The sequence below is a fragment of the Ursus maritimus genome, unplaced genomic scaffold (genome assembly GCF_017311325.1).
Source record: "Ursus maritimus isolate PB19 unplaced genomic scaffold, ASM1731132v1 scaffold_19, whole genome shotgun sequence".
Lineage (NCBI taxonomy): Eukaryota > Metazoa > Chordata > Mammalia > Carnivora > Ursidae > Ursus > Ursus maritimus.
This window is the reverse complement of record NW_024424341.1, coordinates 10,335,732-10,355,536: the sequence shown is the minus strand read 5'-3', so window position 1 is coordinate 10,355,536 and position 19,805 is coordinate 10,335,732.

Below are 19,805 nucleotides of genomic sequence, written 5' to 3'. Positions count from 1 at the left end.
ATGAAGGGTACTCAATACGTGCTTGTGAATGATGACGCTCTGACAGCAGAGGCATAGATCCACGCTTCAGCTCAGCATGGTGCTGACTCTTCTTCTTCCAGTGGGAACACAGTTGCTCTGCCAACACTCCTCACTCCGCAGTCTTCAGGGAGTGCTTGCTCTCAGCTGCGGTGCAGCCCTGCAGTAGCTTGCCAGAGGTGTAGGGTGAGGTGGGCAAATCAAGGGTAGAGGCTCACCGAGTTAGCCAAAAGGAATGGGGTCAATGTGGTCATTAACTTCTGGGTCAAACCAAAGAACGTGTTAGATCAGGGAAACTCTAGGGCTAAGGTCTGCAGACCAGGACTCAACAGGCAATGCTCTGTGGGCCAGATTTGGCCACCACCTGTTTTTGTATAGCCTGCACCTAACAATGGTTTTTACATTTTTTAAAGGATTGAAAAAAAAAAACCCAACAACAAAGAATGTGTTATGGAGAACATAGCTCATGGTCCACAAAGCCTAAAATATTTATGGTCTGGCCCTTCACAGGACAAGTTTGTCAACCCTTGCTCTAAACCAATGGTATTCCATCTCGGCTGCGTACTGAGACCACCTGGGGAGTCTTCAAAAACAAAACAACACAAATAAACCAGTAGAGAACTCCGCCTGAAATAAACCTACTGAATTAGGCTCTCCGAAATATTGTTTGCATTTTGTAAACTTTCACAGGTAATTCTGAGGGTTATCAGCGTTGAGAATGATGTAGATCTTTTACTTTTCAAAGTTGCCTGATGGCTGGCCTTGCACTCATCTACCATTAAGTAGAGCATCAGGCCTATGCTGGGTTACTCAGAGCAGAAGGGATGTCTAGGGCAGGATGGAATGGGACAAAGACCCCAAGAAAGTTTCTACTTTGCCCAGAAAAAAATCTGAAATTTGCTAAACACTTTATATATTTTTACAATGATTCTGGAAGCACCTCTGTGAAATAAATTATTATTACGAAGCAACTGAGGCTTCAGGATATTAAATAATCCATCCAAGATTACCCAGTTATCAAGGCAGAGCTGGGATTTGAACCTGGGTGCACGTGCCACCAGAACTAAATTCTTAACCAATGTGCCTTGCTCTCAGGCTGTCCTTGGGTGGAACCACCACCAACTGGAGATCTGATAGACTGTCCTGGGAGTGAATGGGAAAGACTGTGTGAAATTTGTTGATGGGTACTCTTGCTTTCACATAGAACCACAGATGCAGATGCTGGCAACATGGCGCCTTCCCGATGGCTGTTTTGGAGAGGAACGGGGAGCAGGGAGCATCCAAAGCGAAGCCCCTTACCTGAAATATTTATCCAGTGTTGTTGCCTTCCAGCCCTTCCAGGTCTAAAACACTGCACGCAGACACTGCCTCTGCCCTTTTGGCCCCCAGGGCATTGTAGAAGACAGGCATATGCTCGCTGGAATGAAGGCAGGCAAACAGACTCTAACCTCAATAACGCCCTCAGGAGTTATCCCATGCAGAGGACCCCGTATGGCCTAATTTTACAGAGGAAACTGAACCTTATGGAGTTGAATGATCTTGCTCAAAGTGGCACCGATTCTAAGGTGACATCTGTCTAGGGCCTGTGCTCTTTCTGCAATCACTGCCTCGCCTGCCGCCAGTTGATGGGCCAGCCTGATTCAGAGAGTCCCCTCTTCCCTTCTCCATCCATCTCTTTGGTAAACCTGTGAGGGCTTTTCCCAGTAAAGGGACAGCCTGGTTATTCCTGGGGCCTCCTCAAGAGGCCTGGGAATGAGCTGTCCCTTCTTGGGCCTCTCAGTGGCCTGGTCTCTGTTGAAGATTTTCCCCTTCAGGAGGCCCAACTGCGGCCACATTGTCAATTGCTGGCTGGTTACCATGGAAACGGGTCTCAAGAGGGATCTGCTTTTCTCCCTCCTTGAATGAGGGGGAGTACAGGGCTTTGTGAGGGGCAGCGCTTCCCCCTTCGTGGCCAGGAGAAGGACTGGCTTTGGGTGATGGGGCTTACATGATTTTGCCTAAGGACCCCACTCTTTGTCCACAGAGGACTGCCAATTTTTCATTCTGGAGAGCAACTGTCCTTATTTAGAACACATATTTTTTCTCCTTTTGATGCTGAAAAATGCCTTTTCTTTCATGAAATGATTATGATAGTAGAAGGAATGGTTTGAAAGATGTCATCACTTGGTAACGTAAAAAGTTTGTTAACACATGCAACAATATGGATGAGTCTCAAAATCCTTATGCTGAGTGAAACAAGCCTTGCAGAGAAAAGAGTGCATGCTGTATGATTCCATTTACATAAAATTCTAGAAACTGCAAACTAATCAATCTATAGTGACAGAAATCAGACAAGTGGTTACGAGGGGTGGGGTGGAGAGAGGGACAGATTATAAAAGGACATGAGGAAACTCTGGGGGGTGATAAAAATATTTCTTACCTGATTGTGGCGATGGTTTCACAGGGGCATACATATTTCAAAACTGATCAAACGGTACGTTTTAAATATGTGCAATTTAGTGTGCATTTATACCTCAGTGACATTGAAACAACAGAGCAGCCTTTTGGTGATCCTTGATTTTTATTTTTTATTTTTTTGTAATTTAAACTGTCTGTGGAGCAGAGAAACTAAGAAAAGTATAGCATAGGCAATATAGCCAATAAGATTGTAAGCGTACATACATATATGCGTACATACAAGCTAACTATCTATGGAAAACCAAAGTGTGGGAAGCTTAAGGCCTTGGTAGTGGCATTTCTTAATATAATAATGAAGGAGGTGAAGTTTTCTTTGTTCTTTCCAGATTCAATCGCCATCCCTAGGGTTCCATTGACAGAATATGATTCCACAGGCTAATTGGCACTAAGGTGTCGAGAGATTTAATGTGGTTTGTCTCCTATGGGTGTTTACATTTTACAAAGAATTCTTGGGTGAGTATGTTCAACTTGAAAGCATCAGTCTCCAGTAGTGGAATCTTAAGGTCCAAGGTCTCTAGTCAAAATAATACTTCAAGACTCTATTTGATCACCTTTGTTGAATGTTAGAATTAATGGTTCTTTCTGTGTTCCTGGGATCCTTTGTTGTTTTAAAGCTCATCATACTTATCATTTCTGTTCCCAATTATCATCTGCCTAGAGTTTACATAAATGAGACATATATAGATCTATCTATCTATATCTCTGTCACACTTATACACATATTTATATTTAGAACTATCATTTTAACCCATGAGGGCAAAATCTGAGTGGGATGAAGCATTGAGTAAGAAGATCTTTGCGGGCCACAAAATCTGTTCCATGTATTTAACACTAAAAGAAGCCTCAGCACCTACCATGTGCTCATAACTCTTCTAGGAACTAAAGATACAAGTGAAAATAAGACACAGTCCCTAACTTGACTTTGAGGCCGTAATAATGTGGCAGGAAATGTAGTCCGGATAGAGTATTCTGGTAGCTAGATATGAGCAGGGAACTGGACTGTCCCACTGCTGAAAAAAGAAGGAAACCACAAACCACCTCCTGAATGCAAATGGCGGGGGAGAACCCTAGGAAACACGCATGTAACTGTTTCCATAACTGCTGCCCTAAAGTAACCTATAGCTTCATTATAATACATTTATATTCTGGTTTTGACCTCCCCCCACAGAAGGGCTGCCATGACAGTTCCAACAAAGACCACACACCAAAAACTCCCCCTCCAGACCCATCGGAGGAGTCCCTTAGTTGACTGGAAGTAACTTTAATCAGAGACCACCCCAGTTGTAACCCATGCAAGTATGAAAAACAAGACAACCCTGGCCCTGGGTGCTGTTGCCACCTTTGGGCCTGCCTGCTCTCCCTCCTGGAGAGTATACTTTTGCTCTAACCACTATTAAATGTTTGCTTCCTTAAGAGTTTAGCTCTAACTTCTTTCTTGGCCGAACTTAAGGACTGAGGAGTGGGAACAGGACATGCTGCTGACAGTCCAGCAAGTGGGCCATTTAAAGGAAATGACATATACAAGAGATCTGGGTATGCACTGTCAACTATGGCCTAGCTATCGAGGTGTCAGGAGAGTCCCTGAAAGAGGTAATAGTGATACTCAATCCAAAGGACCAGGAGTGAGTCAGCAAGGAGATGGAAGAAGGACTTTCCTGGCAGTGGTGCTCTTGTGAAACTGAGAGACTTGATTATTCTGGAGTGTGAGCTGGTCCTGGTGAGAGATGAACCTGGAGAGATATTTAGGAAGCAGATTATGATGCTCCTGTCTGAAGTCACATTAAGGAGGTTAGGCTTTGTGATGCGGCCAGCAGTCAGTCTTTGTTAAGTTTCAAGCAGGGCAGTGCAGAGACCAAAAACGTAAATTCAGAAAGATCATTTTGGCTCTTGTAGATTCATTTATGGGTGGACAAGAAGGCTATTGAGAATGAAGTTGGAAGACCATGGTGGCAATCTAGTGAAAGACAATGGTGCTCTAAAGTAGGGTCCTGGGGAGAGAATGGAGGCAAGTGGATATATTCGAAAGGCATAGTGTCTTAGTCAGTTAGAGCTGCTACAATGGAATACCACAGACCACACGGATTAAACAACCAACAATTACTTCTCACAATTCTGGAGGCTGGGAAGTCCAAGATCAAAGTGCTGGCAGATTCAACGTCTAGTGAGGACCTACTTCCTGGTTTGCTGACGGTCATCTTATCGCATCCTCCCATGGTGAGAAAGAAATCCTCGCTCTCCTGTTTCTTCTTATAAGGGCACTAATCTGACCGATGAGGGCTCCACCCTCATGACCTAATTACTTCCCAAAAGCCCTACTTCCTAGTACTACCACACTGGGGGGTAGGATTTCAACACACACTCAATCTGTACCCTATAGTTAAGTTAGAATTGACAGAGTAGATTCAACGGAGTGATTGGACATGAGTGGGAGTCCTCGAGGAGGGGAAGATAGGAATGATGCCCCAGGTTTGGCCTTAGACAACTGTGTGGTTAGGTATTGAAAGATGGGTTTCCATTTACGTAAGTTATGGGGGAGATGGTGAGTTCACCTGGGAACGTGTTGAGTTGGAGGTGCCAGCGAGGTATCTAGAAATGTTAAAAAGGAAGTCAAACTTAAGGATCTGGAACTCAGGAGGTGAATCCAGCCCATAGATACAGATTTAGCACATTGATGGGGCATGAAATCATCAGGAGAAAATGAAATAGTACATGCATGTTGAATTAAATTCACTGTGGTCGGTTATTTTAGTCATTAGTTTTCATGTTCCACAGGCAACTCCTTGTTTCCACAGGGGGAAAGAAGGTATAACTGACAGTCCATGCTCTTTTGACTGTAGAGAAGGACTTGGCTGTGGGAGTTTGGAATAAAATTGCCAAAAGTCCTCACTCCTACAGTTTTCATCTGATTATACACTTTTAGATTTTTAGAAAATATTCCCTCATTAATGCTCCCACTGCACTTGCTACGCACCTCCAAGAGAGTACTCTTACTTTGGGGTGCCAAATATGCATTTGTGCATGTTTCCCCTTGTGCATCAAGCCCCCTGAGGTCAGGTGCCATGCATTACTTTTTAAAGTTTTGGCATGCAGTGAAGGATGGTGTGCTAGACTGAGTGCGCCCTCTCCACATTCCTATGTCGAGTTTCTAGCAAATTACCTTGACTTTCCCATTGACATGTGCGGATTCATGGGAGCAAATTTTTTTTTTTTTTTTAAGATTTTATTTATTTATTCGAAAGAGATAGAGACAGCCAGCGAGAGAGGGAACACAAGCAGGGGGAGTGGGAGAGGAAGAAGCAGGCTCATAGCGGAGGAGCCTGATGTGGGGCTCGATCCCACAACGCCAGGATCACGCCCTGAGCTGAAGGCAGACGCTTAACTGCTGTGCCACCCAGGCGCCCCTCATGGGAGCAAATTTAAGTGGGGAGGTATATGAACCCAACTGAAAGGAGAATTTTACTCATTCTCACACGAGGAAGAAATAAATGGTTGTTTTAGAATGCGTTGAGCCCTAAATTTAAAAGCATGTCCTCGCTGCTTACTATAAATCTGAACTAGATAGATGCTTCTCTTGGTTTTCTGTGCAGTACCCTGGAGATCCCTTTGAATTTGGTTCATGGACTTTCTGTGATTTCTCTCAGCTTGCCAGACCACATCTTAGTTCTTCAAAATCACCCAGAAAAGTAACCAAAGATATCCTTGTTTCTGCTAAATGCTAAGATATAAACCAATGACATCAGGACGTTGTCCGTTTGTGTTTACATCTTAATTTTAAGCCAACTGTTTTTGTGTTTACAGTCTGCATTAATTAATTGAGGACATCACAAAAATGGTTTATGTCTGATGGGTGAGTTTCATAATGAGTAGCGTTTCCTCATGGATTTCTTACTCATTTAACAGTTGAGAACATGTCATTATTTTATAAGCACCACTGATAAATCATTTGGCAAATAGTTCTCAGTCCTTTCAAATAATTTTTATTTCCTGTGATTTCAATTGTCTCTGCATTTTTCCTTGTAAATAGTTGAAGAGTAAGCACATTTTCAAAGAGCTGTAGGGAGGCGAAGATGCCAGTTGCATTTTAACGATATAGGGCATTATCGTTCTTACTGTAGCCAATTCTCTTTTAAATCATTGCAGTTTCTGCTCTAGCCTCCAGCTATAGAATTCTTTTCAAGCTGGCAGTGAACTTGGCAGGCTGCCAGCAGAAATATAAAGGTGTTTTGGTCCACCAAAGTATTTTGAGTGGTTCTTAGTGATACAGTTTTCTTCAGTACATCTGCAAAACATTTTTCTGAAGTGAATTTTCATGTGAAAAGCCTCCTTAATCATCACCGGCATTGTTTGTTTCAATGCAGTTATTTAAGTGCCCCCCTGGGTGCCTACAAAATAAACAAGGGAATCTTCTAAAGAGTTTTAAAAGTGGCAGGTGCTGAGGCTGTGCCCTATTCACTTAGTTTGCAATGACATTTTTGTGCTAATCTATAGACAAACAAGAGACAGGTGACACACCAAATCAAGTACAATGAAGAAGAGAAGACGATTTTGGCCAATGGGGTCAGCTCTAGATAAAATGCTTTGGAGGCAAATGCATGCAAGAAGCAACCTCTTTTTAACCCTCTTGCTGTTTGCATTGTGGCTGTAAACATCTGATACTTAAACTTGAGATGTTACCTCAACTTTTTTGGTTTTAAATGAAAACAAATGGAGATTCGAAATTAAAATATCCTATCTATGTGTTTGTGAACGCGCAAGTGAATTATGTAGGAGTGTATTTATGTATGCAGACACATGCGTATACATTTTCATGTAAAGAAAAGAAGCACCATGATAAAGCATTACATGTGAAAATGACCATTTGTTTGCTATTTTGGCTGGGAGTTCAGTCCACATTTGTCCTATTTCCACAACAAATCACCCTATTTACACACCAAACACCAACACACACGATGGAACTTAGGAAATACATGATTGAGCATACTTTTATAATGTCTCCTCTTTACTGACTGCCGTGTGTAGGTACAAATTCTGTTTCTAGGGCACTGGTTTTCTTAAAGGTTGGATTAGTCATCTATTTAGAGGGACTTGATGGAAAGTTGAGATATTAAGTTTTAATGCAAATTATTAACCACCACCCTCCTATTTCTTTTTAAAAATAATGCTACACATGAGTTGGTGATAAAAAGAGTTCTGTGGAAGATTTAAAAAAAAGCTTCATACTTTTTGTGAAAAATGAAGCATACCTATTGTAAATAATACCGAATGCACAAAAACACTGTGAAATCATTAAAATACTCCGTTGCACTAAGGGGATAAAGTTTAGAGGGCATTTACCCACTGCTAAGGAGGAGTTAAAAGTTCTGCTTTTGATCCTTCCTCCTTCAAAGGGGAAAAAAAGACCAGACAGTGACATTTTATCCAGCCTTTTCTACCTTATGCAGGCTTGGTGGGGTCTACTTCAATTCCTGTAGTCAGGAAGAAGAAGTACCGACTTTGTTGTTGGTTAGATCTTCAATATCATTATGTTTCAAGTCCTGGGTCTATTGGCTTGGGCTCAGCTGCTGTCATGGCAATCCACCTTGGTTTACAAAAGTGTATTATTTCCCAAGTGGCTAACAGAAACAAACATATATCCCTTTGTAAGAAGCATGGCAATCCCAGAATTTAAGAACCAAGGAAACTTAGGTATCATTTATGTGACATTGGGAGAATAAGAAGTGCATTACAGTTGAATTGGGAATCCATGAACCAAATGCAGTACTTTATCAGATTTGGTTCGGGCTTGTCTGTGAGAAAGGTACAGTCCTCGGCTACCATGTGAGATGGTTGCCGGATGATCCAGCGGCAAGCAGCATGGCGGAGGGCCCACTGCCATCACTGGCACGATTGTAGTGTTCTGAGTTTTATCAGGAGACTCTCAACAAACTAGGTCATAAGTCAGTGCAGAGAAGGGAATTGTCTACTGGCCAGTCTGCAGCAAGGCTGCAGTAGCTGTCAAATTTGTAGTGTGCTACTTTTCCTGCTCAACACATGATGATTGTTTTTCCATCAAAGAACGTTTCAGGATTTATCAAAACAGTACACCTCCTGGTTGCCATCTTTGGACCTTGGCCTTCAGAGTCAGCATCCCAGTGTTCACTGAAATACCAATATTTCAATGCCTGCCAGAGAACGAGAGTAAACAGAATAGAAACTTAAAGAGGTTTTGCAGGGATAAATGCCTTTAAGGGATATGTGGTCTGAGATAAGATGGTTTGGTTTAAATATATTGCAGGTGTACTTTCCATTTGAAAATGGGAACAATTACAATGAGATACAGATTATGCAGGTGATGTACAATCATGGAATGGAGATAATGCTTCTCACTAAGAGGAAATGACTGGGTCATGGATCTCTGATATTTTGATGAAATGGATGTCCTCTTTGTGTACACACGCCCACACGTGCTTACACATGTGCACACATACATATTTGCTACATTGCATATAAATACACATATATGATACAATTTTAGGGGAAACAGAGACCTTCTTGAAGTGAATCTGCGCCTCCCCTGGGACTGTGGACACCAGGTTGAGGACCTGTGTGTTACAGTACACAAAGTATTGCCAATACATTGGGTGGGAGGCGGGGGGAAAGGGGAAGGGCAATAAATTTTGCTTTACATGTGAAGATGTTGGAACTAGCCTGAAATGTATACCCGTGTAACCAAGATCACTTGCATTTCCACAGGGCTTTGTACTTTTGAAACCACATTCGCATCTATAGTTCTGCTCAGCAAAGAGCAGGTACCGGAGTAGTATCTCCACTTTACAGGAGAATAAACAAATGCGAGAGTGAGGTGCCTGCCCCCTGGGCCAGTGATCCCTAAACTTATACTCTTGCCGCTACATTGCTCTGACAAGAGCTTTATTTGAATCCGAATCAAATCCTTGTTCAAACTTGACTTTTCTTTTTTAGTTTTTAAGCACTTAGAGTAGGCCTATGGTTTTGCTATAACCCACCTGTGTTCTTTCCTATGATCTTTGAGTGGATGATATTAATTTTAGATGTTTTAGACAGGCTGGTATTGGGAGGGATTTCTAGAGCCAAAGAAAACACATCACTTTCACCATAAATAAGACATCTGTCATCACCTAATTCAGCTTCTATAGCTTCCTTTACCTGTACTTTTTTTTTTTAAGATTTTATTTATTTGAGAGAGAGAGCAGGAGAACATGAGCAGGGGGAGGGGTAGAGGGAGAAGCAGACTCCCCACTGTGCAGGGATCCCAATATGGGGCTCGATTACAGGACCCAAGATCATGACCTGAGCTGAAGGCAGACGCTTAACCGACTGAGCCACACAGGCGCCCCTACCTGTACTCTTTCGAATCCCCAAATCATGGCCATGTGGTTTAAGCGTTTCATTTCAGAACACCCAATAGAAAAGGAAACTGAGAAGAGTGGCAATTTTCCAGGTGACTCAGATAGACTCGAGGCACGAAAACAACAATGACAACATGATTTCTACTTGAAATATCCAAATAATTGAGGCAAATCTGACTCACACTGTGAGACCCCCAGTCCCTTCCTGGGGCCTCGTTGCTCCCAACTGGCATCTCCTTGCCTCTTTCATCATTTACAGAGGGTTGTTTGTTTAGAAAGGCAGTCAGAATGCTCAGCAAAAATAACCACACTTGTTATTTATCCCATCTCTTTTCGTTTGCAATGTGATCCTGCGTCTATTTTCTCCCGTGCTTCTCACAACAGCTTTAGAAGGTGCTCGATTTAGGATGGTTACACTCATTTGACAGGACACTCTCAGACCCTGAGAAGTCAGATGTGATTCAGTCTGTTGTCTTTACTGAGCCCAGACCACCCGCTTAAAAAACGAGAAATTCAACCAACTATCTGGAAGTCAGTCTAATCCCTTATGCATTGATGGTGTTTTATGATGTGCAAAATAGTTTCACGCTTGTGATTTCATCTCATCCTCGTATACGGAATCACAGAGCAGGAAGCCGGCATCAAGTGTTACAGACGGGACAACTGAGGCCAAGAGAGAGGCCGAGGAAGAGAACTAACCTAGAACCAAAGTCTTCTTAGTTACAGGCTTTCCATTGTCTTGGAGCCACTGGTCAATTTTACTGACATGATTGTTATACTAAGGAAGGGACAATGACGTTGGTTCTTATTTTATACCTATTTCTTGTGACCCTCCTATGTCCTTGCAGGCAGCACCTCAATTGACTTTCAAGATTCAGGTAACCAATTTTCTTGCTGTTTGCTTAAGAGCACTCGTTTTGAAGTACATGAAACTGGCTTAGACTGTTAGACACATTCCCCAGGGGATGACTTATGTGTGCAGTGGTGAAAGTCGATTTAACAAAACCATTAATTTGAGTTTCTGGGAATAAACAGTAGCTGTCACCCGCCATCAGAAAATACACAGATAGTGCTTTGTAATCCAAATTGCAAAGTGCCTGAGAAAACGACGGAATCAAGGAAAATAACTTTGGTGGTTGTTCAAGTCTGTGTATTGTTTTAACTTTCTGGCCAGGATGGTTCATTTCAGCGTAGTTTTCAGAAAACTAGATATTGGGTTGTGCCTGCCACATTTCATCAGTCACGCTGCATTACGAGCATTAGGAGGCCCTATGAATTCTTTTGGTCTCAGATTTACTGCAAGATGAGGCAGAAATCCATTTATGAATCCAAGGAAAGAGACTGTTACAGAGAGTCCCCCTTCACCAGGGGAGATAGCACGTGCTTTTCTCCCACCGTTCTCTTGTGACAATCCCGCCAAACCCAGTCCCTTCCCCAGAATGAAACAGCAACGCCAGGAAAGCTAAATTCAAATAGAGAGAAGATATTTTTCAGAGACCCATGGCTGACTGTAAAAATGTCTTTAGTTTTTAAATGGTCCACAGTAGGCAGCATTACTGTGATGAGCATAAGAAATAGCTTCGACACCCATGGGCTGATGAGCTGGCGAGAGAAGGGCTGCTGGTATTCTTAGGTGCCTGAAGTCCATGCCCGTGTACAAGTCAAGTTCATTGACCTTCTGTTTCAAAATTATTTAAAAAAATTTTTAATATGGACTATTTCAGACAGAAAAAAAATAGAGAATACCACACCTGACACCATCTAACCAATGTGAACATTTTGCTTTATTTTCTTCAGATCTCTCCTGTTTCTTATATAAACACCACAATATTGTGTGTATATATATATATGTCCACACACACAAATAGACATACATATGTCCACACACACACACACATACATATATGTGGGTGTATATATACATTTAGATTTATAGCTTTATATATCTTATATGCATACATAACTGGCTAGAGATCATCCTTACTAAAGTCATAATTCATACGCATATTGTTTTGGGGATTGAGGATTTCTCTATATACTTGAAACCTTAAAACCCCAATGTAGCACGTCTGCTAATAATTATTTTATAAAGAACATCTCTTTACAAACTCTCTTTGTATGTCTGAAAAAATGTACTTATTTTGGCCTCCTATTTGAATGAAAAGTTAGCAAAATATAACATTCTAGGTGGGCAGGAATTGTTTGTGTATTGTTTATTTTTTTCCCTTTCAACTTAATGTATACTCCACTCCCTTCTGTCATTTCCTGCTGCCTTGCTTCGGTCTGCCACTTTGCATGGGTTACATTTAGACTCATACACTCGGTGGGAGCCAAAATCTTAGCCACTGATGTAAGGTTCCCAACATCACCTCAGTTAGTGCTTTGTGTCTGTCTCCCATTTCCACTGAGGAGATGCTAATCTTGCTTTTGTTTCTGTCTGTATCTCTTATTTATTTGTTTTTTCTTCTCACGCTCTATATAGTTATAGGAGTCAAAGGGGTTTTCATGGACCAGATTATACAGCACTCTTGGCCCCCTACTGAAACGGGTCTGATAGAGGAATAAAAGTCAAATCTTAAACTATTAATCTCCTTATGATTGCATAATAACTTTGAGAAGGAAGAGTATCATGTGCTTAAAGAGAAAAGAAGTAATCGGGGGACAAGAAAAGATTCATAGAAAATGAATGTTTAATAGGAAAAATTAATAATAGAACACAGACACTTAGTAGCTGAACAGTGAAATAGCAAACTGATAAACTAGCACAAGACATTCCAGAGTGCAGAGCCAAGAGATGAAGATTAGAATTATGAATAAAGGAGAGGAAACCCAGGATAAATCTAAGAGATGGAATGTCTAATGGGCTTTACATAAAGAGAAAACGAGAGGGGGAAGAAATTTTTTAAAAAGTGATAATAGAACAAGTGGATAAAATCCCTCAGATGAAGAAATTTGTGGAGTCTTTAGATCAAAAGACATACTAAAATGCTAGGCAGGGGCTGGGAAAAGTGACACACATACCCTACAGTGATTTTGAAATTATTTGGATATACAGAAAAAAGCATACACAATATCAGAATAAAGAAAGAATATGGTGACCATTAAGGAAGGGGAATCAGCCTGGCACCAAATGTCTCACCTATAACATGAAAATTCTAACAGCAATAGGAAAGTAATTCCAAAAATCTGGAGGAAAATTGATTTTGATCTTAGTATTCTTTGGTCCTCTCAAGCTATTCTCCATGTATAAGAACAAGAAAAAGAAGATAACAGAATAATGATTATAACAACAAAGTTCACGAGTCATCATTTAATTACAATATCATTTTGGTTCAGGTTGCTGTCAGGAGTGTGTATAGATGCTGCTTAATTATTTCTTTTTCAAGACTTTATTTTTTTGAAAGAGAGAGAGCGCAAGCGTGCGTAAGTGAGCAGGGGGAGGAGCTGAGGGGGAGGAAGAAGGAGGGGGAAAGAATCTTAAACAGCATGGAACCCCCCCTATGGGGCTCGATCTCACAACCCGGAGATCATGACCTGAGCAGAAACCAAGAGTCAGACACTTAACCGACTGAGCCACCCAGGCACCTGCTGCTTAATTCTTGGTGGAGAAATATAAGCTTGTTTATATTTGTTAATGTTCTAGTAATGATCATGGTTTTCATAGAACAGATACCTACTGACGCTAGCGCAAAAAAGGCGGCTTATTTTAAGGATTTGACAAGCGAACTCAGAGTCACAGCCAGCTCTGTGGGAAACAGAAAGTAGAAGCCAGTGCAGATCAAAGCCTTGCCCTCAGTTTTAGGAGCTGCTTGGTCCTGTCTCTCTCCCTTAATGGCCACATGGTCCGTCACACCTCTTTTTCTTGGTGGCTTCTCTTTGAACTACCTATGTCTATGTACACACAGCCCAACAGTGCCACAATTCACAAGTCTACAAACTGGACACTTCCAGGACCGAACAACCACAGTCTCTGTGACTCTTCATTCAAATTCTCAGGCAAGACACCCCAACTGGTTGCTAGCCAGCCCAGGACCGCCTGGCCTCAAGTTACGTGTCCCATCTAGGAGCAATTATCGCTAGGCTGGGGTGAGTGGGGGTGATGTGGGGTGGCGTGGCTGAGCGGACCCATCTCTTCACAGGGCATAAGGATAAAGGACATTGTCAGAGACGTGAGCTGGTAGCAAAGACAAGAAAACACACCAGTAAGGTGAAAAACTGCACGACTGGCCATGGGCGGCACAGAGACAGGGTAGCTCAGTGATTCGCATGCAGCTAGCCTCTTACGGGAACACCGTACTGAGCGGAAATTTCTTTCTGATGTCCAATTAAAATGTGTCTTATAAATATTTAACCAGATATGCTTTCTTGAGCTTCTCAAAGAAATACTATTCTCCCTTCTCTGGGGTAACTCCTCAGCTATCTGAAGATAGCAATTGATATCCACAGCCTCTCCATTATCTTTTTTTCCAGGTTAAACACATTTGTCTATGTTTTGTTAATTTTAAGACTTCTAAGAGAGAAAGAAAAAATTGTACTCCTCTTGCCTCTTGTAGATACTTCTATAATAGCACTCCTCTCACTGTTTGGTAATAATGTATCTGCTTCGCCTGCTAGATCTTGAGCTTTCTGATGTATTGTGTCCAATTAACTTTTCAACCTCCAACAATTTGACCTTATGCCAGGAACATAGTAGGGGCATAAAGAAATGAATGGGTTAGTCAGAATAACCTTCATTTTGAATCCTAAGGCATTTTGGATTTGAATTCTAGACAATTCTATCCTGTTACTGCATATCCTGCGCATTTTATTAAGTGCCCTCTGAACAGGGGCACTTTTTAGCAGGTGCCTTTCTGAGTTGATGTGCATGGGAATCTATCCCACGGCGTTTTCCAAGGCACACCGGAAGGGAAGTAAGCAAAAGGGCAGAGGGACAGTGTCACTTTTCAAAGTTGCTTGATCATTTGGGGACAGCGTAAGGAAAGGAAAGGAAGTGCCATTACTGATTTGTCTCACTGGGGTACGAAATGAGAGCCATTGGTTTTAAATCATAACTGGCATTTTGAAAAACGATGACAGCAACAACGACATGGTTCTGGTTTCTCAGACTTAGTTACCCAGAGGTTCCAAGTAGCAAGGGATGAGGTCTGTCCATGAGATGTACACCTCCGGAATCTTGTGACCGACGTACTATACTGCTATAGCAACCTGCTGTTTATTTAGAAAGATGGAGTAGCTTAAGGTTGACAGCTGGACTAAAGGAGCAGGTGCACTGCTCAAACTCTAAACCAAAGTATGTTCCAAGGAAATGTCCATCCATATAAATATGTGATATCTAGAAAAAACAGTCTAATCCAAACTGGGTCGGCCATTTGCTGCTCCACAGACACAGTTAAGGAGCCTAATGAGAAATTAATACAAATACCGTCAATGATAGGATTTAAAGAGTGCTCCTGCTCCCAAGCCTGCTTATTACAGCCTCACATTGTTCCTTATCTGACCCAGATTTTGAGTCACTACTCTGACTTAATTTAAGGAGTGGTTCAGCGTAATGAGTTTCCAACTCTGTGCAGAAAACAAATTCGCATTTTTCCAACTGATTAGTTTCTCTACTGATTAACTCAGCAAGGTCAACTGTTGGTCACTGATGCTGCCGTTACGCACAGTTGATATTTTCCAGTTTCAGGGCTGGGAGGCCCAATGTGAAGCTGTCGTTTTCATGACTGAAGGACAAACTACAACATTCCAGAAGGGAAGGAGATGCTGGGGCACCTGCACATCTACCTGGGTTTTATTAGCTTCCATTGCTCAAGTGCCACTTGCCTCTTCTGTCTTCCTAGCTCCCATTACAGAGTCCTTTTAGGAGAATTTCCTAAGATTGCCCATGGCTTTCATTTCATGATTTCACTGGAAACATAGTGTATGGTAGAGAACATGGGCTTGGGGTACAGGAGGAACTGGACTGGAGTCCCCAGTTCCACCACTTTCAAAGCTGTGCAAACTTGAATCAGTTTCCTCATCTATAAAATGGGGATAACAGCTGTTCCCTTAAGTTATTAGGTCAAATGAGGAAACGTAGATGAAAATGCCTTGCTAGTGCTTGGTACACAGTAAGCGATTAGGAAATGTTACTTGTTTTCTGTTATTGAAGTCCTAGGTCAGATATGATGGGTAATTAAGAAAGCAAAGTTAGCACCACTTACACTGCTCCTGTGTCTCAGCTCTTTCCTGTAATTGCCCAAAGCATTTCTGCCCCTGGGTCCAAGAGTAGGACAATCCTATCAACTCAAGCTCAACTCAGATGCTACGACCACCATGGAGCCTCAGCAGGTCACCAGGTCCAGAGATCACTCCCTTTTCTGAATGCCTTTCACCACTACTTTCTAACTAGTAGCTCTCAAACTACTGGACGCATACCGGGATGACGCAGTGCCGGGATGACTTTGGGTGGAGGAAAACTGATTTGAGATGATACATAGCCATAGCAGGTTTCAGCTTTCAGCAGGCGAAAATATCTAGCTGCAATTTTATAACATTGTTTTATTTTTAGTGTATTTCCTTTTATACTTATGAACTTATGGGAAATGATGTTTCCATTTATGGTAGGGATCTTTGAGTTTCCTTTGACTATGGGGTTATTTAAGGAAAAAATAACGACTTCAGTTACATAAAAATATTGAGTAAGTAATAATAATTCCTGCGGCATGTGAGAATGGCAAAAGAAAACCACATCAGATTCGATTAGCATGCATGTGACTGAAATTTAAGAAATATCAGTCTCTTCCATGTAAGCAGAACCATGTTCAAATGGTCTGGGGTCATTTGTGAGGTTTTCACATTGCTCTCTACTCTGAGTCCTTCTCCCTCCCTCAAATGGACTGTTAACCTCTTGGAAGAGAATGTCTGGTATTCTTTCAACTTTTCATCCTGTCTAGCAGTTCTATAACACATGACTACTTATTGTGTGATTGGAGAAGAAAGTAACTTATTTCTCCACCCAGCTACAATCCAAAGAAAAACAGTAACATTGTGAACAATGAAGCATGCCTATGTAATTAAGAATGTACACATAGATGTACACCATCAAGAACATATATAATGCATCATCAAGAACATATATAATTAATGCATAATGAAGAATTACAATAAAAATGAAAAACACAACTCACCTACTGCTACTTTTCTTCCTTATGGGCTTCTCTTAATCCTTGCTGGACACAGACTATTTGTATGAGCTGGGCAATCATGAGAAAGGCTGGAACACAATCCTACCGGCTATTAGATTTAAAATAAGTTTATCTTTGAGGCTCTAGCAATGGGGACTATTTGGCCAATCGGTAATGAGTGGCAGCTGGAGAGAGGAGAATTTTGATGTGGTGGCCCTTGTCGTCCCCTACTTGTCATAGGGATTATTCTCCACTTGGTTCCTTGGGAGGAGTTTCAGTGCCAAAGAACATGAAAGAAATTCTTCCTTAAATGTGTATCACCCATGCGGTCTCACACCTCAGAAACGGCTCCCGCACCCTCTTCAGCAAGTAGTTTTATTTGGTTAAAATGAAGGCTCCATCTGTCATGAAGGATTCCTCTTCATCAGTTATTCAAAGAGAATTCCTTATCTTGCACGATCAGATCAGTGCTTTGGTGACACTGGAGCAACCTATCACCACTAACGCAGCCTTCACATTCATCTCCGTGGATTCGCAGAGTGGCCTGCTCAAAAGTTAGAAGTGGCTGCCTCTTTCCCCTTCAATTTCTTTTTAAAATGATGTAGTTAGGGCACTGAGATTGATTCTTTAATCAAACCTGGCCTGTAAGACGGCCCTCCCTTTATAAACAGAGAGCACATCAACCTTTTCATTTTCCATTATTCACATGTACAGAAAAGAGCAGTCATTCTTATGGCGTTATATATGCTTTTTAGGTTTGGCATTACAGTTTTTCTTTTTCTTTTTCCAGGTGGTTAACCTCCATGTTGTGTGCTGAGCAGAAATCATCACAGAAAAAAATACTTTTCTCGTCTCATCTTGCTGCTGCTTTGAACTGACCCTTTGGTGTAGTGTGGCGGTCACAAAATTAGGACAGCATTTATGGATTCCAGTGACTTAATGTTTAGCCTGAAAGAATAAAATCATGATTTGAAGAGTGAAATTTGATTACATATGGATCTATAACCAGATACTATACGGCATTGGGTTTTCTTAATCTTTTACTGTTTGACTTTTGATGCTTCTTGGGGAAAAGCCCAGACACCCATTTTAAGCATATGACAGAGTTGTAATGATGGGGTTAATATGCAGAGAGTATTAACCAGGGATCTTTTATTTGCTAATGGAAGAACCCAGTTCAAACTAGCTAGGGCCAGAGTAACTTTTTGTGGAAGGGTGTTCACATGGCCTGTGTGAAGTGTAGGTATTTAGGCTCCTGGCTTAGGACAACTGGAAACAACGACAGGGATCTGTCTTCTTCCTCTCTGAACATTGACCTCATTCTTTATAATTTCAAAAGAGCTTCACAAGTCAAGAAATTTGTTTCACAAGAGAGAACGTGCCTATTCTTCAGGAACAGTCCAGAAAAGAACTCTGACTTTCCCAACTTATGTTGCATGCCTATTTCTGGGGCAGTCACTGTGGTCATGGAAGCAGGTCATCTATAGAGAGAGATGCATTTCACGTTTAGAACTCACGTTAGAATTCTGCATGGGGATTAGGTAGTGGCTAGCATCAACCAAAAAGAAATAGGTGGCTCAAACAAGGCCTTGGAGGGCCACAGTCACCCCAATTTGTAGGTACCATTAAGAACCAAGGAAGGAAGATCAGAATCAAGACAAGGTTAGAATGGTGATGAAATTGAACAAATGATAGGAGGTAAAGTGTCTCTTGAGATCATGTCTACCAAAATCTAATGTGCTAGACAGGGAAAGGCTACATTGCAGTAAAAAAAGAGGCTCCCAAATACAAATTTATGATAAACATTTTTTTTCCTTTCTTATATTACACTCCAGAATTGGGCAGGAGGTACAGGTTGGTTAAATTACTTTGTTCCATAAGGTCATCTAAGGATCTAGGTTACTTCCATCTTGCTGCTATGCCATGCCCTAAGTATAGCTCTGAATGGTTAAATCTGGCTCACTCCACTACCTTTGTACAACAGCCCACAGGAAGGAAAAGCAGGGAGTAGAGGGGAAGAGTGTCTTTACAAAAAAACATGATCTGCAAGTTACACACATAGCTTCTGCCTGAATCTCATATGGCCACACCTACCTACCAGGAAGGCTGGAAAAAGTAATCTTTCAATGTGCAGTCATGTGCCTAGGTAAATTTCAAGTGGTTCTGTTATTATAGAATGTGGGAAACCATTAGCATCTACTGTACCCCCAAAGTGGAGGATCTCTTATAAGTGCTCTAGCTTCATACAAATGGTGATGAAGGAAAGTGTATTTGATGTTTATAATTCAGATTCAAATGTAGCCAGGTGACTGTAGACCCATCCCCACATGTAGATACGAATTTATATATCTCTATCCCCTGTTGAACCTCTTTACTAAGAAAAGTATCCTTTGTTTTGCCACTGAGGCTATATTCGTTTTGTTTTTTAAAAATCGCATCTATTAAAACAAAAGGTAAATGGGGGTTATGGCATCATGATATTGTGTCCAATTTAAGTCTTAGTAATAAGAGTGAAAGGTAGACACAGACTTCCTTAGGTGGAAGAAATGACATGCATCGTGGCATTTATAATACATTCATTTGTACATTATCATTGTTTTGCCTCTCTTGTGTAATTTTTCCTAGGCATTCTCTGGCAGTTTCCAGGAGTAGAAAATGCTGGCCCTCATAACATCTCTCTTGTCTTGGGCTAAACCAGCCTTCTCTTTCCAGGTCGCCAAGCAACAGAATCTTAAAAATGAAATATTCATTTTCTGAAACCTAATTTAATTCCAGCAATGACTGGGTTGCAGAGCTTATC